We start from the raw sequence: 21980 nt of genomic DNA, 5'->3' as shown, positions 1-21980 counted from the left end.
AAAGGCCTCTGTTTTTAAAACATAATATACACACTGCTTTGGAGGATCATACATTTGTACTATCTCCACCTAATGAAATGTTCTGTAATAAGATCTATCAATTCTTTAAATGTTTTTTAAACATCTATTAGTTACCTTGGGAGCCTCATTGTCCAGTTGTGTGTGAATAATGCCATTGCTGTCCTGTTAGTCCAGGGGTTGTTGTTTTGGCAGGGTTGTCCCACCGCATAACCAAATGACCCCATATCTGTAATATTTGCACATCATATGCTGCATCCTGGATGTCTCACCTTGCTATAGCCAGTGCAGTTCACTGAATAATACATCACTTTTGGTACAGAAAACCCTCTGTTTATTACATTCAACTTATGAACTGTTTTGGAGGCCCGCAAGCCAATAACGCTCCAATTACTTAAATGTTTTGTAATATTTCTGTGTTTACCTCTTTCTCCATATGACTCTATATCTGCAATATTTGCACATCATATTTTGCACTTTGCATGCTTTACCTTGCTATGGCCAGTGCAGTTCACTGAATAATGCATGCTGGTATTGTTACAGAAAACACGTTGTCACTTTTTAAGATATCTGTTTATAATGTACAACTTATGAACTGTTTTGGAGGCCTGCAAGCAGATAACGCTCCAATTAATGGAATGTTTTGTAATAATTCTGTGTTCACCTTTATTGGTCAGTGTTGTATAATGCCATCACCTTCAGGTTGGCCGGAGGCAGATAGTTTAGTATAGGTATGTTTTATTAAGGCATTTATACATTTTTAAACTCATATATTTCGACATCTTTTGTGATAATTTGCATGACATCTTTCTTTATGGTCAGTACTGTTTACTGAATAACACATGTCTTTTTAATCTCCAGGCCCCTGTTTCTCAAATGTTACAGGTCTTGTTCCCTCTGTTAACTCTAGATTTGAATCTAGATTTTAGTATATTTTATACTGTCACTTTTTACATCTACATTGATTCCATTGTGTGAAGTGTTTTGTAGCATGATCTATCACCTTGTTAATACATTTTAATCCTTTTCTCTTAAGTCACAATTTATGTAATAGCTGGAGGCATTTCATTTTTGACGCTGAGTTACAAAGCATACGTTTTTGTAACAGGGTCTGCGCAACCCCGTTTCATGATACTGCCCGAGACACTTGGTACCCCGGGGGTACCATTAACAGCCAGAGAAAGGGAACGCCCTGCTCTAACCCAGACGTCCAGGTTGAGGAAGATGCGAAAGAAGACACGGAGAAGGAATCACCAGAGACGTGCGCAGGAAAAGGAAGGGAGTCGGGGATGCTCTCTCAGGAAGAAACGCCGCCGACGGTCAGAGCATCAAGCCACAACACCCGCCTTGTCCCTGGAGGGATGTGGCTTACGCAGGTATGTGCCTTCTTGTCGAACCCTGCGGGGGTGTTGGTGGTAGAAGGGGGGTGTGGAAGACAAACAGCGCCAAGAAGTAAAGAGAGAAAGACCACTCCGGTATCTCCTCCATTTTGTTTTTTTGTTTTTTTGGGTTGTTTCCCTATTTTGTTCCCCCTATACTAACATCCACTACTTTCTCACCTGATAAAAGCTTCCTGTGAAACCAGGACAAAGACATCAGGGTTGTCAAAACCTAGAGAACGGATATTTGTGTTTCTTTTACCATTTTGCACAAGAGAGGCATAGCGTCACTGTGGTTAATATTTATTTGAAGCACTCGCTTGGTATTGTGTTCCCTGCCCCCTCCCTCCACACACACTCCGTAACCCCATATTCATAGAAAGAAAAGAAGACCACTTACCTTGTCCCTTGCTTTTGTTTTTTTTTCCCCATGGATCCGACGACGGTGGTCTATACTCCTGAGAACCAAGCCTAGAAGAAATAAAGGAAATGATCTACATTAACCAAAAGAAAAAGAACAGAAGAGCGGGATAGAAGAAGAAGAAGAGAGAAAGCGTAGAGACATAGAGCAAAAAGGGAAGAACGAAATCGTGCAAGAGACTGAATTAACACATGTGGACAAGAAAGAAAGAAAAGCTAAAACCCTTTAATAAAAAACATTTATAAACCTTAGAGTGACTCAGTTGAGATCATTAACGTCTCCAGCCTGGCCCCAAAAGCCCCACCCCCTCTACAGTGATGTCAGAAGTGGGATTGGAGATGTCATCTGCAGAAAAGATCTATTAGTACACAAAGAGAATGGAGGTAAAGCCTACATTAGAAGACATGATACAAAGATTGTCCAAAGGACAACACTTGCAGGGCGTATGGGAAGTACAACAAAGAGAGACGCGGACTGATAGAGAGACACTCCAAAACGCTTTAAAAAGTCAGGCTACGATAATAGCCAATTACCAGTTAGTGCACAAAATCGCCCTCCAAAAACTAAAGGATGCAATTCCTGTGACCCAGTCCACCCTAACGTTCCTAGTTCAGTCCTGCAGAAAAACCAAGAAGGAGCGGATCCAGATGCGTTCTTCACAAACTTTGAGAAGGTAGCCACTTCTGCTACTTGGCCGGAAGGCAGTGGGGCCAATACATAGCCCCCCTCCTGACAGGAACTTTGCAAGCAGCGTATCAAGCTGTAAATCCCAGAGGTGCCACCCCCTATCCAGGCATAAAGAAGGGTATTCTAGAGCGGGTTGGGTTTGATACAGTGTATTATCGACTCAAATTCCAGAAAACCAAGTGGTGTCTTATGGAAAATCCTCGAGCCCTCTATTTCAGGATACAAGATCTTGGACTGAAATGCCTATGACCCATCGGCACAGATCGGGACACAAGTAATTCGGATTATATTACTTGAGCAATTCCTAGAGGCCTTACCCGCAACAACACAGAACTGGATAAAACAACATCCTAACGTAGCTACCACTACCGCAATAGGTTTGGCTTGTGCATACAAGCGGGACCCTGATTTTAAAGTAGGAATACAAAAGGGGCCCTCTATGGGAAATCAACCCTTTGGGCCCTCCTATCATCCAAAACCTCTTAAAGGACCTGAAGACATAATCATCCCCAGGGTCACAGAGAAAAACCCTAATCAGCAACCCCAGTGCTATAGTTGTGGTGAATGGGGACACATTGCCCGCAATTGTCCCCATAAAGAAGAAAAACCAGAGCCCATGGAAATAGCCCTCGCACGTGGAAGGGTGTTTTATACAGGGAAAGATACCTCCAGGTATATGAAAGAGATGAGAGTTAATGACCAAACCAAATTGACTCTGGGTGTAGTCAATCAGTAATCATGGCAAGTCTAGTACAGCCAACAAAACAAACTCCCATCGAAACAGTATCTATTTGTTGTATCCACGGAGACATGAAGTGATATCCTTTAGTCCCTGTCTCCATTGACTGGAATGGACAGAAAGACATGATTATGATGGGGGTTATTGGACATCTAGTTGAGGAAGTTATTATAGGTACTGACTATGCTCACTTTTCCGACCTGTTGGACAGTGTCCAAACGAGAGATAAGACTGATTTATGGTGGGAAGATGCTCCTTTTTCACAAACTCACATCAGCCCAGGAGGAGAAGGATATAAGCCCAGTAAAAAGGAGAAACGAGAAGGGAAAAAACTATACCAAATGCAAAAAGAACCCACCATGAGAGAAAGACCTAGTGAGGTAGTACTGGCTTCCCTCCCTCCTTTTCACAGTAGTCAAAGAGAAGACCTTACCCTACAGCATGCATGGAAGTCCGCTGTAACAGAGAAATCAGGACAGGTGGGTCCATATTTCCTTGTCCAGAAAGGACTATTATATAGAATAACCAAACATAATAACCACAAAAAAGTGCAGTCGAAGTACCCCAACCCTATCGAACTCAAACCTTGCATTTGGCCCATAGTCACATGGGGGTGGGCATTTCGGGATAGAGAAGATGGAGGAATATCTTTTACGCCGCTTTTATTGGCCCGTGGTCTTCTCTAAGATACGCCAATTCCTGTCGGCAGTGCCCAAAGTGTCAATTGGTAAATGCAGGTCCCCCAAAAGAAAGCTCCTTTGTTTCCTTTACCCGTTATTGACATGCCTTTTTCTGGGGTGGGTATGGACTTGGAAGGCCCTCTCATTCCCTCCTCAAGAGGTTATATGTATATCCTCATTTTAGTTGGTTATGCAACAAGGTACGCAGAAGCTATCCCACTGAATAGCATGACCACCAAAAGCGTAACTCATGCTATGATAGGGTTTTTTTCACGGATGGGATTTCCCAAGGAGATCCTCACGGATCAGGGCAACCCGTTTGTGTCCTGCCTGATGGCACAAATATGTCAGATAAAAGAAATGGCCCAGATACGCACCTCTGTCTATGATCCCTAGACGGATGGTCTTGTAGAGTCACATATGAAAGACACTGTTGAAAAAAAACATTACAGATTTCGGTAAAGACTGGGATAAAAAGTTACCCTTAGTTCTCTATGCCATCAGAACGCATGTGCAGTCCTCTACTGGTCACAGTCACTTCGAGCTGGTGTTTGGACGTCAGCCCAGAACTCTCTTACACATGGCTGCAGAGATGTGGGAGGAAGAAGAGAATGACGACAAAGATCTCCTGGAATATACGCAACAATTAAAAGTTCAAGTACAGACCGTGTGGGAAGACGCCCAAATCCATCTCGAGAAGGTACAAGAAAGACAAAAACACTATTATGACAAAAATACTACTCTTAGACAATTCCAACCAGGTGACAAAGTCCTCATTCTGTTGCCTAGCTTCGACAATAAACTGTTGGCCAAATGGCAGGGCCCTTATAGAGTCCTAGAAACAATAAGCCCAGTAACCTATGAAATTGAGCTATCTGAAAACCCAAAGAAAACACAGATTTATCACATAAATCTATTTTAAAAAATGGGAAGAGCCGAGGAGCCTTGCGATCCTCTGCGAACAGGATTCCTTATCAATAACGTAAAAGAACTACAAATCAACCTGTGTCCAACACCCACTGACCCAATAACAGATATGTCCTCTGTCAATTCCTCCCTTTCGCCTGAACAACAAAAACAGTTACGAGAGGTGGTAGGTAAATATAGACTCTTGTTCTCTGCAACCCCTGGAAAAACACTCTTGATTCAACACCATATTAGGACTCAACCAGGGAAAATAGTTTGCCTCCGCCCATATAGAATACCAGAAGAACGGAAAATATTGTTAGAACAAGAAGTACAAAATATGTTACAGATGGGCATTATAGAACCCTCAGTAAGTCCTTGGTGTTCCCCAGTTGTTTTGGTACCCAAACAGAATGGGCTAGTTCGATTTTGTATCGACTTTAGACAACAAAATAATATATCACAGTTTGATACTTACCCTATTCCACGGGTTGATGAATTACTCGAAATACTAAGCAAAGCCCAATACATGTCCACGTTAGACCTTACGAAGGGTTACTGGCAGATTCCCCTGTGTCCCTCTGATAAAGAAAAAACTGCTTTTTCTACTCCATCCAGATTGTACCATTTACAGTCCTTCCTTTTGGGCTACACGGCACCCCTACGACCTTTCAGAGACTGATGGACAGGTTATTACGCCAACATTCCACATATGCCGCGGCATATCTTGATGATATAATGATCTATAGTGAGTCTTGGAATGAGCATATATTCCATTTAGACAATATATTCCATACGCTAAGGAATGCGGGACTCACCGCTAATCCAGAGAAGTGTAAGTAGGCTTGCGATGCAATCGCTTACCCCAGGTATCGCATAGGTAAAGGCCAGATCAGACCTCAGTTAAATAAAGTGGAAGCCATTCTCAAGGTACCAATCCCGACTGCAAAAAAATACATTTGTTCCTTCTTGGGTTTAGTAGGTTATTACAGACGGTTCATTCAAAACTATTCCACCTTGGCCGTCCCCTTAACTGACCTATTAAAAAAAGGAAAACCATCGAAGATAAAGGCGTTAACCCCCTAACAACACCGTAGTTATGAAATTTTCAAAAGAAGCCTAATAAAAGAGCCTGTGTTACGTTGTCCCGACTTTGCCAAAGAATTCTATTTGCAGACAGACGCCTCCGATGTGATGATAGGTGCCATCTTGTTTCAAAAAGATGAACAAAATAATAAGCATCCCATTGTGTTCATTAGCAGGAAGCTCTTGCTACGGGAACAAAGATATCCGGTTATTGAAAGGGAATGCCTGGTGATTAAATGGGCAATAGAGAACCTCCAATACTATCTCTTGGGCCACCCTTTTGTGTTACATACTGATCATGCACCTCTCACCTGGTTGTCACGAAACAAGAATATTGCAGTGGTTTATGGAACTTCAACCGTTTACCTTTCAGGTACATCATCTACTAGGGAGCCAGTTATCTACTGTGGACTTCCTGTCCAGGCATCCTATAGGTCAGGATCTCGAACAGCCCTCTCCTAGGTGGGAGCGTATGTAACAGGCTCCACGCGATCTCATTCCACGACGGTGCTCCGAGACCAGCAACCCGGTAACCCGGGGGCACCATCAAAAGCCAGAGAAAGGGAACGCCCTGCTATAACCCGGACGTCTAGGTTAAAACAGAGACAGAAGATGGACGAGACGGGGAGGAAGACGCGAAAGAAGACACAGAGTGTGAAGCGGAGAAGGAAACACCAGAGACGCACGCAGGAAAAGGAAGGGAGTCGGGACGCTCCCTCTGGAAGAAACGTCACCGACGGTCGGAGTCTCAAGCCACAACACCCGCCATGTCCCTGGAGGGATGTGGCTTATGCAGGTACGTGTCTGCTTGTCAAACCCTGCGGGGTATTGGTGGTAGAAGGGGGGGTGGTGGAAGACAAACAGCGGGAAGAAGTAAAGGGAGAAAGACCACTATGGTATCTCCTCCAATTCATTTTGTTTGGTTGTTTCCCTATTTTTTTCCCCCTATACGAACATCCACTACTTTCCCACCTGATAAAAGCTTCCTGTGAAACCAGGACAAAGACAACAGGTTGGTGAAAACCTAGAGAACAGACATTTGTGTTTCTTATACCATTTTGCACAAGAGGGGCATATTGTCACTGTGGTTACTATTCATTTGAAGCACTGGCTGGGTGTTGTGTTCCCCACTACCCCCCCCACACACACTTCTTAACCCCCTATTCATAGAAAGAAAAGAAGACCACTTACCTTGTCCCTTGCTTTTGTATTGTTTTTCTCATGGATCCGACTACGGTGGTCTATACTTCGGAGAACAAAGCCTAGAAGACATAAAGGAAAGGGTCTATATTAACCAAAAGAAAGAGAACGGAAGAGCGGGAAAGAAGAAGAAGAAGAGAGAAAGCGTAGAGACATAGAGCAAAAATGGAAGAACGAAATCTTGCAAGAGACTGAATTAACACATGTGAACAAGAAAGAAAGAAAAGCTAAAACTCTTTAATGAAAAAACATTTATAAACCTTACAGTGACTCAGTTGAGATCATTAACGTCTCCGGCCTGGCTCCAATAACCCCACCCCCTCTACAGTATTGTTGTTCTGCTTTCCTCTTTAATTCTGTTATTATTGATCATGTGGACCTCCATTGGAGTTCCCTGGCATAATAAAAATACTTCACTTGACTTTGACTTGACACTGCATTCAGGCTGCAATGGCAGGCCTGGGACATGCTTTAAAGGGCTACTTAAGTGGGTGGCTCAATAAGTGCTGACAGCCCACTTGTAGCAATTAATTTACAGGCCCTATGCACAAGTAGTGCTGTTTATTAGGGACGTATAAGTAAATGAAATATGTCAATTGGGTGTATACCAGTCATACCATGTTTTAGAGACTTGTTAGGGGTAGTGAAGTGCGTAGAGTCCTGAAGCCAAAAAAAACAAATTCAGTAAAATTGGAAGCAAGCGGGCAAAATATTTGGGGGGAAGACCACCCTAAGGATGTCAGGTCTAACAATTTAGAATTAATTATTTAGTTGAATATTAATAATGTAAATTGTGTAATACACATTTTAGGTGTGGATTAAAACATTTGTAGAGGTTTTAGGTGGGGTCAATTAAGTAACATTTAATTAGCAATTAATCATTATCAATTGTTAATTCCATTTTTAATTGATTATTAATTATGTAAATTGTGTAATACATATGTAGTTTAGTTAAAATTTAGGGGAGGGCTTTTTGGCTTTTAGTGGTGTAGGATTGAAAGTTGTTTATGTAATAAATAAATAAATAACAATTAATTACTAATTGTTGATTACTTATTTAATTGAATTTGTAGAGGTATAGTGTGGGAAGATAGGTAAGCTATAGTTAAATAATTAGTTTAATACTTTTTTAGTAGTAAGTATTTAAGAATTTTCTTTAAATATTAAAACGCTTGGCACAGATGCTTAACTTGAAGGCAATGTTTAATATATTTAGACAGCACCTAACTAGCTATTACATGAAAGCACAAAACAGGAAAAAACTCAACTAATTTCGAAAAATAAAGTAAATTTGAATTAATGATTTGACACCAAAATGCCAAAAATCCAATCAGTAGAACCGATGTTGTGAATTTATACAGTTTTAAATGAAAAATAGCACGTCAAAGATCAAAGCGCCATCCGCGGACATCTAGTCACAAGATACTGAAGCAAAGTCGAAAATGTATTTCCTGACCACAATGGAGCGCAGTTCGGATACACAAAGTGGATTGACCTCGGTCTTTGCTTACCTTCAGACTTAACCACTTCGCTGCCAGGCCTTTTCCCCCTCCTGTGCCAGGCCTTTTTTTGCCTATTTGGGGCAGTTCGCGCTTAGGCCCTCATAACTTTTTGTCCACATAAGCTAACCAAGCCAAATTTGCGTCCTTTTTTTCCAACATCCTAGCGATTCTAAAGGTACCCAGACTTTGTGGGTTCCCCTGAAGGAGGCCAAGAAATTGGCCAAAATACAGTGAAAATTTCGTTTTTTTCAAAAAAATTGGAAAAAGGGGCTGCAGAAGAAGGCTTGTGGTTTTTCCCCTGAAAATGGCATCAACAAAGGGTTTGCGGTGCTAAACTCAGCAGCTTCCCAGCTTTCAGGAACAGGCAGACTTGAATCCGAAAACCCAATTTTTCAACACAATTTTGGCATTTTACTGGGGCATTGCCCATTTGTGCAATTTTTTGTGCTTTCAGCCTCCTTCCAGTCAGTGACCGGAATGGTCATGAAACCAATGCTGGATCCCAGAAACCTAAACATTTCTGAAAAGTAGACAAAATTCTGAATTCAGCAAGGGGTCATTTGTGTAGATCCTACAAGGGTTTCCTACAGAAAATAACAGCTGAAAAAGAAAAATATTGAAATTGAGGTGAAAAAAACATAAATTTTTCTCTACTTTTTACTCTGTAACTTTTCCCTGCAATGTCAGATTATCGAAAGCAATATACCGTTACGTCTACTGGACTCCTCTGGTTGCGGGGATATATAGGGTTTGTAGGTTCAACAAGAACCCGAGGAACCCAGAGCCAATAAATGAGCTGCACCCTGCAGTGCGTTTTCATTCTATACCGGGTATACAGTAATTCATTTGCTGAAATATAAGGAGTAAAAAATAGCTATCAAGAAAACCTTTGCATTTCCAAAAAGGGCACAAGATAAGGTGTTGAGGAGCAGTGGTTATTTGCACATCTCTGAATTCCGGGGTGACCATAGTAGCACGTGAATTACATGGAATTTCTCAAATAGATGTCTTTTTTACACACACCCCTATATTTGGAAGGAATAAATGTAGAGAAAGACAAGGGGCAATAACACTTGTTTTGCTATTCTATGTTCCCCCAAGTCTCCCGATAAAAATGATACCTCACTTGTTTGGGTAGGCCTAGCGCCCGCGACAGGATATGCCCCAAAACACAACGTGGACACATCACAGAAAACAGAGCTGTTTTTAGCAAAGTGACTACCTGTAGATTTTGGCCTCTAGCTCAGCCGGCACCTAGGGAAACCTACCAAACCTGTGCATTTCTGAAAACTAGAGACCTAGGGGAATCCAAGGAGGGGTGACTTGTGTGGCTCGGACCAGGTTCTGTTACCCAGAATCCTTTGCAAACCTCAAAGTTTGGCTAAAAAAACACATGTTCCTCACATTTCTGTGGCAGAAAGTTCTGGAATCTGAGAGGAGCGACAAATTTCCTTCCACCCAGCATTCCCCCACGTCTCCCGATAAAAATGATACCTCACTTGTGTGGGTAGGCCTAGCGCCCGCGACAGGATATGCCCCAAAACACAACCTGGACACATCACAGAAAACAGAGCTGTTTTTAGCATAGTGACTACCTGTAGATTTTGGCCTCTAGCTCAGCCGCCACCTAGGGAAACCTACCAAACCTGTGCATTTCTGAAAACTAGAGACCTAGGGGAATCCAAGGAGGGGTGACTTGTGTGGCTCGGACCAGGTTCGGTTACCCAGAATCCTTTGCAAACCTCAAAATTTGGCTAAAAAAACACATGTTCCTCACATTTCTGTGGCAGAAAGTTCTGGAATCTGAGAGGAGCCACAAATTTCCTTCCACCTAGCGTTCCCCCACGTATCCCGATAAAAATGATACCTCACTTGTGTGGGTAGGCCTAGCGCCCGCGACAGGATATGCCCCAAAACACAACGTGGACACATCACAGAAAACAGAGCTGTTTTTAGCAAAGTGACTACCTGTAGATTTTGGCCTCTAGCTCAGCCGGCACCTAGGGAAACCTACCAAACCTGTGCATTTCTGAAAACTAGAGACCTAGGGGAATCCAAGGAGGGGTGACTTGTGTGGCTCGGACCAGGTTCTGTTACCCAGAATCCTTTGCAAACCTCAAAATTTGGCTAAAAAAACACATGTTCCTCACATTTCTGTGGCAGAAAGTTCTGGAATCTGAGAGGAGCAACAAATTTCCTTCCACCCAGCATTCCCCCACGTCTCCCGATAAAAATGATACCTCACTTGTGTGGGTAGGCCTAGCGCCCGCGACAGGATATGCCCCAAAACACAACCTGGACACATCACAGAAAACAGAGCTGTTTTTAGCATAGTGACTACCTGTAGATTTTGGCCTCTAGCTCAGCCGCCACCTAGGGAAACCTACCAAACCTGTGCATTTCTGAAAACTAGAGACCTAGGGGAATCCAAGGAGGGGTGACTTGTGTGGCTCGGACCAGGTTCGGTTACCCAGAATCCTTTGCAAACCTCAAAATTTGGCTAAAAAAACACATGTTCCTCACATTTCTGTGGCAGAAAGTTCTGGAATCTGAGAGGAGCCACAAATTTCCTTCCACCTAGCGTTCCCCCACGTATCCCGATAAAAATGATACCTCACTTGTGTGGGTAGGCCTAGCGCCCGCGACAGGATATGCCCCAAAACACAACGTGGACATATCACAGAAAACAGAGCTGTTTTTAGCAAAGTGACTACCTGTAGATTTTGGCCTCTAGCTCAGCCGCCACCTAGGGAAACCTACCAAACATGTGCATTTCTGAAAACTAGAGACCTAGGGGGATCCAAGGAGGGGTGACTTGCGGGGCTCGGACCAGGTTCTGTTACCCAGAATCCTTTGCAAACCTCAAAATTTGGCTAAAAAAACACATGTTCCTCACATTTCTGTGGCAGAAAGTTCTGGAATCTGAGAGGAGCCACAAATTTCCTTCCACCCAGCGTTCCCCCATGTCTCCCGATAAAAATGATACCTCACTTGTGTGGGTAGGCCTAGCGCCCGCGACAGGATATGCCCCAAAACACAACGTGGACATATCACAGAAAACAGAGCTGTTTTTAGCAAAGTGACTACCTGTAGATTTTGGCCTCTAGCTCAGCCGCCACCTAGGGAAACCTACCAAACCTATGCATTTCTGAAAACTAGAGACCTAGGGGAATCCAAGGAGGGGTGACTTGTGTGGCTCGGACGAGGTTCTGTTACCCAGAATCCTTTGCAAACCTCAAAATTTGGCTAAAAAAACACATGTTCCTCACATTTCTGTGGCAGAAAGTTCTGGAATCTGAGAGGAGCTACAAATTTCCTTCCACCCAGTGTTCCCCCAAGTCTCCCGATAAAAATGATACCTCACTTGCATGGGTAGGCCTAGCGCCGGCGACAGGAAACACCCCAAAGCGCAACGTGGACACATCCTAAATTTTGGAAAAAAACAGAGGTGTTTTTTGCGAAGTGCCTACCTGTAGATTTTGCCCTCTAGCTCAGCCGGCACCTAGGGAAACCTACCAAACCTGTGCATTTCTGAAAACTAAAGACCTAGGGGAATCCAAGGAGGGGTGACTTGCGGGGCTCGGACCAGGTTCTGTTACCCAGAATCCTTTGCAAACCTCAAAATTTGGCTAAAAAAACACATGTTCCTCACATTTCTGTGGCAGAAAGTTCTGGAATCTGAGAGGAGCTACAAATTTCCTTCCACCCAGCGTTCCCCCACGTCTCCCGATAAAAATGATACCTCACTTGTGTGGGTAGGCCTAGCGCCCGCGACAGGATATGCCCCAAAACACAACGTGGACATATCACAGAAAACAGAGCTGTTTTTAGCAAAGTGACTACCTGTAGATTTTGGCCTCTAGCTCAGCCGCCACCTAGGGAAACCTACCGAACCTGTGCATTTCTGAAAACTAGAGACCTAGGGGGATCCAAGGAGGGGTGACTTGCGGGGCTCGGACCAGGTTCTGTTACCCAGAATCCTTTGCAAACCTCAAAATTTGGCTAAAAAAACACATGTTCCTCACATTTCTGTGGCAGAAAGTTCTGGAATCTGAGAGGAGCCACAAATTTCCTTCCACCCAGCGTTCCCCCACGTCTCCCGATAATAATGATACCTCACTTGTGTGGGTAGGCCTAGCGCCCGCGACAGGATATGACCCAAAACACAACGTGGACATATCACAGAAAACAGAGCTGTTTTTAGCAAAGTGACTACCTGTAGATTTTGGCCTCTAGCTCAGCCGCCACCTAGGGAAACCTACCAAACCTGTGCATTTCTGAAAACTAGAGACCTAGGGGGATCCAAGGAGGGGTGACTTGCGGGGCTCGGACCAGGTTCTGTTACCCAGAATCCTTTGCAAACCTCAAAATTTGGCTAAAAAAACACATGTCCCTCACATTTCTGTGGCAGAAAGTTCTGGAATCTGAGAGGAGCTACAAATTTCCTTCCACCCAGCGTTCCCCCAAGTCTCCCGATAAAAATGATACCTCACTTGCGTGGGTAGGCCTAGCGCCGGCGACAGGAAACACCCCAAAGCGCAACGTGGACACATCCTAAATTTTGGAAAAAAACAGAGGTGTTTTTTGCGAAGTGCCTACCTGTAGATTTTGGCCTCTAGCTCAGCCGCCACCTAGGGAAACCTACCAAACCTGTGCATTTCTGAAAACTAGAGACCTAGGGGAATCCAAGGAGGGGTGACTTGCGGGGCTCGGACCAGGTTCTGTTACCCAGAATCCTTTGCAAACCTCAAAATTTGGCTAAAAAAACACATGTTCCTCACATTTCTGTGGCAGAAAGTTCTGGAATCTGAGAGGAGCTACAAATTTCCTTCCACCCAGTGTTCCCTCAAGTCTCCCGATAAAAATGATACCTCACTTGCGTGGGTAGGCCTAGCGCCGGCGACAGGAAACACCCCAAAGCGCAACGTGGACACATCCTAAATTTTGGAAAAAAACAGAGGTGTTTTTTGCGAAGTGCCTACCTGTAGATTTTGGCCTCTAGCTCAGCCGCCACCTAGGGAAACCTACCAAACCTGTGCATTTCTGAAAACTAGAGACCTATGGGGATCCAAGGAGGGGTGACTTGCGGGGCTCGGACCAGGTTCTGTTACCCAGAATCCTTTGCAAACCTCAAAATTTGGCTAAAAAAACACATGTTCCTCACATTTCTGTGGCAGAAAGTTCTGGAATCTGAGAGGAGCTACAAATTTCCTTCCACCCAGCGTTCCCCCACGTCTCCCGATAAAAATGATACCTCACTTGTGTGGGTAGGCCTAGCGCCCGCGACAGGATATGCCCCAAAACACAACGTGGACATATCACAGAAAACAGAGCTGTTTTTAGCAAAGTGACTACCTGTAGATTTTGGTCTCTAGCTCAGCCGCCACCTAGGGAAACCTACCAAACCTGTGCATTTCTGAAAACTAGAGACCTAGGGGGATCCAAGGAGGGGTGACTTGCGGGGCTCGGACCAGGTTCTGTTACCCAGAATCCTTTGCAAACCTCAAAATTTGGCTAAAAAAACACATGTTCCTCACATTTCTGTGGCAGAAAGTTCTGGAATCTGAGAGGAGCCACAAATTTCCTTCCACCCAGCGTTCCCCCACGTCTCCCGATAAAAATGATACCTCACTTGTGTGGGTAGGCCTAGCACCCGCGACAGGATATGACCCAAAACACAACGTGGACATATCACAGAAAACAGAGCTGTTTTTTAGCAAAGTGACTGCCTGTAGCTTTTGGCCTCTAGCTCAGCCGCCACCTAGGGAAACCTACCAAACCTGTGCATTTCTGAAAACTAGAGACCTAGGGGGATCCAAGGAGGGGTGACTTGCGGGGCTCGGACCAGGTTCTGTTACCCAGAATCCTTTGCAAACCTCAAAATTTGGCAAAAAAAAACACATGTCCCTCACATTTCTGTGGCAGAAAGTTCTGGAATCTGAGAGGAGCTACAAATTTCCTTCCACCCAGCGTTCCCCCAAGTCTCCCGATAAAAATGATACCTCGCTTGCGTGGGTAGGCCTAGCGCCGGCGACAGGAAACACCCCAAAGCGCAACGTGGACACATCCTAAATTTTGGAAAAAAACAGAGGTGTTTTTTGCGAAGTGCCTACCTGTAGATTTTGGCCTCTAGCTCAGCCGCCACCTAGGGAAACCTACCAAACCTGTGCATTTCTGAAAACTAGAGACCTAGGGGAATCCAAGGAGGGGTGACTTGCGGGGCTCGGACCAGGTTCTGTTACCCAGAATCCTTTGCAAACCTCAAAATTTGGCTAAAATAACACATGTTCCTCACATTTCTGTGGCAGAAAGTTCTGGAATCTGAGAGGAGCTACAAATTTCCTTCCACCCAGCGTTCCCCCACGTCTCCCGATAAAAATGATACCTCACTTGTGTGGGTAGGCCTAGCGCCCGCGACAGGATATGACCCAAAACACAACGTGGACATATCACAGAAAACAGAGCTGTTTTTAGCAAAGTGACTACCTGTAGCTTTTGGCCTCTAGCTCAGCCGCCACCTAAGGAAACCTACCAAACCTGTGCATTTCTGAAAACTAGAGACCTAGGGGGATCCAAGGAAGGGTGACTTGCGGGGCTCGGACCAGGTTCTGTTACCCAGAATCCTTTGCAAACCTCAAAATTTGGCTAAAAAAACACATGTCCCTCACATTTCTGTGGCAGAAAGTTCTGGAATCTGAGAGGAGCTACAAATTTCCTTCCACCCAGCGTTCCCCCAAGTCTCCCGATAAAAATGATACCTCACTTGCGTGGGTAGGCCTAGCGCCGGCGACAGGAAACACCCCAAAGCGCAACGTGGACACATCCACAATTTTGGGAGAAAACAGTGCCTACCTGCGGATTTTGGCCTGTAGCTCACCCGGCGCCTAGGGAAACCTACCAAACCAGTGCATTTCTGAAAACTAGAGACCTAGGGGAATCCAAGGAGGGGTGACTTGCGGGGCTCGGACCAGGTTCTGTTACCCAGAATCCTTTGCAAACCTCAAAATTTGGCTAAAAAAACACATGTTCCTCACATTTCTGTGGCAGAAAGTTCTGGAATCTGATAGGAGCCACAAATTTCCTTCCACCCAGCGTTCCCCCAAGTCTCCCGATAAAAATGATACCTCACTTGTGTGGGTGGCCCAGGTGCCTGCAACATAATAAGGCCCAAAACCTGAAGGGATAGAAGGGATAGCACAGCAAGTTTATAAGGGCATATTCTTTTATACATCTTTAGACGGACTCTGCTTTGGGGACCCACATAAGTGAGGTGTCATTTTACTTGGGAGACTGAGGGGAAAACTGGGGAGTAGGAATTTTGTGCTGGAGCGGTGATCCTACTAAGAAAAATCAGGAAAATATGCTTTTTTATGCAAATTGTGAGGTTTACAGAGGAGTCTGGGTAAGAAAATGTTGGGGGAGCCACACAAGCCACACCTCCCTAGACTCCTTGATGTGCCTAGTTATAAAAAGTTTCTGGGTTTTGTAGGTTTCCCTACATGACGGCCGCACCCAGGACCAAAAACATAGGTGGGCCCTCCCCCCCAAACACAGGTATTTTTGGAATATATCACTTTGATGTGTGCACATACGTCTGTGATGTGCCAAACACTAAAATTGTGAAAAGAAACACACTTAGGTTATGTGAAGAAGACCCCTCACCCACCAACCAAGTTGGTGGCATGCTTCATCATCGGGGTCCCACCTGAGGCACCTAGCGTGTCTCAAGTGTGCTGCGACGCCTGATTACAGCGGAGCAGGTTTTGTCATTTGTACCACACATACTGGTTGGATTTGGCACGAGGGTGAGTGATGGTTCAGTAGATCAAATTTTAATAACAAGAGATTTCACAAAAGTGAAATGCACTGGTAATAACTGAAAGGCCAAAAAACTGAACCAATGACTCACAGCTCGTGAGCTGTAAAGCCACGACAAGGCACCAACCGCTTTACAGTCCATTCACACACCTTTCATACATGACATGCACTAGACCATTCACGCCGCCAGCCACGGGCCCAGCACATTACAAGACTCGCATCCACAGACAGCGCCAGTCAAGGGCCCATCACTTTCATACGCCCACATGCCTGATACAGCAATCACACCAGCTGATGAGTGTGTGGACTGGCGTTTGGCCGGCACTGCCAGCCAAGCGCCACCCCACCCACACCACCAGCCAAGCGCCACCCCACACACACTGCCAGCCCAGCGCCACCCCACACACACCGCCAGCCCAGCGCCACCCCACACACACCGCCAGCCAAGCGCCACCCCACACACACCGCCAGCCAAGCGCCACCCCACACACACCGCCAGCCAAGCGCCACCACACCCACGCCGCCAGCCAAGCGCCACTCTACACATGCCATCCCCTTTTTTTTGTTTTTAAACAACAAAGAAACCACTAATCATAAATTAGTACAAAACTACAAACACAAAAGCTCTAACTGAATACATGACTAATGCCAACCGTGAAACCGAACATATAAAAATATAAAACACCAGTTTACGCTCACGGAATTTCCCAATAATTCTTCTGTGTGTGGTAGCTCCTGAAACAGCCACCCACACACAGCCCAGGCTTTGAAGGACAATCAGGGCAGTACATCCTAGTCTCCTTCCTGATACCTCTTCGAGCACAGACTCTACATCTCTTAGCAGGAAAGTTTTTTTTGGCCGTGGGAGCAATGTGCTCAGCAAAGTGACGATCTTTCAATCTAGCCACATCCTCCACCACTGCTTCTCTAGGAACTCTTGCCTGTTCCAGCACAACAAGGCTAGCTATGATAGACTCCTGAAATTTCACAAATGTCATCCTTGACTCTGGAGAACTATCCTTAAACACAACAAAAGCATTAAAAGTTGCCAAGTGGAACAAGTGAAGCGCTAATTTCTTATACCACACATAAGACTTACGAGCAGCAGTGTAAGGTTCTAACCTCTGATCTACTCTATCAACACCACCCATGTGCTTATTATAGTCTAAGATGCACACAGGTTTGCGCACTTCGGCAACCTGACCCCAAACAGCCACAGGTGAAGTACTCTCATCATGGATGGTGCTTAGCATGTATACATCCCTCTTGTCTACAAATTTCAGAGCTAGCAGCTCATCATTCCGCAAGGCACTGCACTGTCCCTTCTCAAGTTTTTTACAGACAAGCTCTTTTGGATAGCCTTTCCGATTAGAGCGGATTGTGCCACAAGCAACAGTGTCCACTCTGAACAACTCCTTGAACAACCGAACTCCAGTGTAGAAGTTATCTACATATAAATGGTGACCTTTGTTAAACAGTCGTCTACCAAGTTCCCACACAATTTTCTCACTAACTCCAAAAGTGGGAGGACAACCAGGGGGGTCAATATTGGAATCCCTACCAGTGTAGACCCGGAAATTATAAACATATCCTGTACTACTTTCTGACAGCATATACAATTTAATTCCATACCGTGCCCTCTTGCTAGGAATGTACTGCCTAAAAACCAAACGACCCTTGAACAGGACCAAAGACTCATCTACAGATATTTCTTTCCCTGGAACATAGATCTCTGAAAACCGATCTACCAAATGATCAAGGACAGGTCTAATCTTAAAAAGACGGTCAGAATCAGGATGATCTCGTGGCAAGGCTAAAGCATTATCTACAAAATGCAACATCCGAAGAAGAAGCTCATACCGGTTACGACTCATGATGGCAGGAAATATAGCAGTTGCCATCAAGGGACTAGTAGACCAATATGAAGACAGCAACGGCTTCCTTATCAGCCCCATCAAAAAAGTTAAACCCAAGAACTTTTTCAACTCTTCCAGATTTGTGGGAATCCACCGGCTAGCTCTAGAGTGTGGCCTAAGTCTGGCAGCGTTGTCCCTCAAAAACTGCTCTGCATACAAATTAGTCTGCTCAACAATCTCTTCCAAAAATATATCGTCCATAAACAACTCAAAAAAGTTGACGGGCAAAAAGTTTTCCGTATTAACTCGACACCCTGGAAAACCAGTAAACGCAGGCAACTGTGGCTGCTCCATGTTTGGTGCAACCCATGCGTCAGGTCTTCCAATGGGAAGCCTTTCAGCCGCTGGCTCCTGCACCATTGGCACATCACTGTCCTCCTCTAAAACAGGCCCTTCATCAGCACTGAGAGTGGCTTCATCATCAGATGATTCATCTCTGACAGAAAATTCACTTCCAGAATCCTGCACTTCCTCCTCCGCCTCAGATGCAGAGTCAGTCTCATATTCATGGTCAGAAGATGACTCAAAAAGCACACTAACAACCTGCTGAGCGGTCATCCTACGGCTGGCCATGATCCTTCCTACTAAAATTAACTGGACAAATACACCACCAACAACCAGCACTGTGTAAGATAAGTAACAAAGTATAGGTTTATCACTAAGAATTATAAACTCAAAAACTATACTGCTCACTTGCCTGAAAAAGCTTGACTCACCAGCAACTACTCTGCACAGCCACAGCAATCACCAACGATATCCCACTAAAAAGAGAAAAAAAAAAAGCAAATTAGACATAAAACAACACAATAATCATTGTGCATAACTCTAAGGACAATTTCACACACAATCCTGCATTCAGTACACCACCTACAAACATGTCATTCATGCATTGCAACAATACTCACTTGGAGTAAATTTATTTACTTACCTAAAACATGCAACTACGCAAACCGCAGGACAACTACTGCCAAAACTGCAACAAGCCACAGCAAAGTCAGCAAAAGCTTTGAACTAAAACAAAAAGGAGAAAAACTGTTATTATCATAAAAGTAAATACTTCGCCAGTTGACAAACACTCCGCCACTAACCATTTTTTCATTTTCCCGTGTCTAGTCTTCTCTGCTTGGGGGAAGATGAGCCTAAAAAAAAAATAGGCCAATCTACCCCCAAGGGGAGGGGGCAGAAATCACCCAGATTACATTGCACCCTTTGGGGGGGGGCGACCCTTGCCCAAGGTGCCACACCCCCACACAAAGCACACACACACATACATAGTATCCCTGGCGCTATGGGGATTCTGCCCCCCTTGGGGACAGAAAGGCCTAAAAAATAGGCATATCTGCCCCCTAGGGGGGCAGAACTGCCCAAAAATACATGTGGGCCCCGGGGGCCACCCTTGCCCAAGGGGCCACCCCCCAACACAAAAAATAAAAATCAACAATAAAATCCCTGGTGTCTAGTGGCTTTCTGCCCCCCTTGGGGGCAGATCGGCCTAAAAATAGGGCCAATCTGCCCCCAAGGGGGGCAGAAACGACAATAAATACATTGCGCCCCTGGGGGGAGCGACCCTTGCCCAAGGGGCCACCCCCCAACACAAAGCACACATACATACATACTATTTCTGGCGCTATTGGGATTCTGCCCCCCTTGGGGGCAGAAAGGCCTAAAAAAAATAGGCCTCTCTGCCCCCAAGGGGGGCAGAACTGCCCAAAAATACATGAGGGCCCCTGGGGGCGACCCTTGCCCAAGGGGCCGCCCCCCAACACAAAAAATACACATCAACAATAAAATCCCTGGTGTCTAGTGGCTTTCTGCCCCCCTTGGGGGCAGATCGGCCTAAAAATAGGGCCAATCTGCCCCCAGGGGGGGCAGAAACGACGTAAAATACATTTGCCCCCAAAGGGGAGCGACCCTTGCCCAAGGGGCCGCCCCCCAACACAAAAAATACAAATCAACAATAAAATCCCTGGTGTCTAGTGGCTTTCTGCCCCCCTTGGGGGCAGATCGGCCTAAAAATAGGGCCAATCTGCCCCCAGGGGGGGGCAGAAACGACGTAAAATACATGTGCCCCCAAAGGGGAGCGACCCTTGCTCAAGGGGCCGCCCCCCAACACAAAAAATACACAGCAACAATAAAATCCCTGGTGTCTAGTGGCTTTCTGCCCCCCTTGGGGGCAGATCGGCCTAAAAATAGGGCCAATCTGCCCCCAGGGGGGGCAGAAACGACGTAAAAAGCATGTGCCCCCAAAGGGGAGCGACCCTTGCCCAAGGGGTCGCTCCCCTACACTAATATTCACTCACACACACACACATACAGAAATCCCTGGTGTCTAGTGGGCATTCGCAGGAATGCTCAAAGAGACATTGAGGGAAAGGAAAACCCTTTCCTTTCCCTCGATGCCTCTCTGAGAGCACCCCCACCCCGCACGAAGGTGAAAAACTCACCTTCTCCCTTAGACGCGCTGGAAGCAAATGGCTTCCAGCGCGTCATTCCCCGTTTCCATGAAATCAGCGCGCGATCGCGCGCTGACGTCATGGGGGGGGGCGCGGGGGGTGGGCGTGAAAGGGGAAGGGATTCCCCTTTCAGCCCTGGACTGGGTGTGTTGGGGGGCGGTCCTCGGGGGAAGCGCTAGCGCTTCCCCCGACTGCCAGTCCCTGGACGTAATGGTTACGTCCACGGCGCCACACGGGCGCTGCCATGGACGTAACCATTACGTCCGTGGCGGGGAAGGGGTTAAAAGAATTTTTAGTGAAAAATGTCTGAGAAGGTAAAGTTCAATGGGACAAGGCAGCTGGCAGTGCATGAGGAGGGTACTTTTTGTCTGGGAGCCGCTGCACAAAGTCACAGTGAAGATTTCTGTGTTGAGACTTAGGGCCTCATATCTGGCAGTCAGACTCACAGTGGCCGTAGAACTACCACACTCCTGGTTGTCTGACTGCCATATTATTACCCTGGCGGTCGAACAGCCAGGGGAGCACTGCCAGGAACATGGTTCCTGACAAGGTGGAGGTGGTCAGAGTTCTGGTAGCCGCGAAGCCGAGCTGATCACAAGCCCTCTTTCTGCCAGCCTTTTCCTCATCATCAGAAGGCTGGTGGAAAGGCAGTGCTGGGAGCTACGGGGGGCCTGTACTTCCCACAACCATGTTGTGGACAATGCAGGGGCCTCCCTCCCCAGCACACTCGGAATGTGCACTGTCTGCAGAGCCAAGGCCAATGCTGCTGCACTGTTTCCACTGAGCTCACTGGTGGAAACCTCCATATTTGGTGGTTTCCAATGGTCAGCCCAATGGATAAATCATAATAGGACCAAGGGGGAGAACACCAGCTCCGGGGGGGACCTCCTCCCCACAGGGCTGGCGGGCCGGCGGCAGCCTTCCAGCCTCGCAATGAGGCCCTTAGTTTTTTTTGGGAAGGCAAATATCTCCCTCATGACAAAGCTGCAGGCTGTAGCCTATGAGGGCTCCACAAGGCCGGATAACCCTTCTGCAAGGAGTTGCTAATCATTATTTGCTTCTGCAGAGAAGAATGTAGTAGAAGGTACAGTGAAGTCAAGCTGACCAGCACTGCATATGGGTAATTTGGCGAGCAGGTAGGTCCCGGTCTCCTCTTGGTTCACAGAGTATTTTTT

This window comes from Pleurodeles waltl, chromosome 10, assembly GCF_031143425.1.
Source record: "Pleurodeles waltl isolate 20211129_DDA chromosome 10, aPleWal1.hap1.20221129, whole genome shotgun sequence".
In the NCBI taxonomy this organism is placed as follows: Eukaryota; Metazoa; Chordata; class Amphibia; order Caudata; family Salamandridae; genus Pleurodeles; species Pleurodeles waltl.
This window is presented reverse-complemented; position numbering follows the sequence as displayed.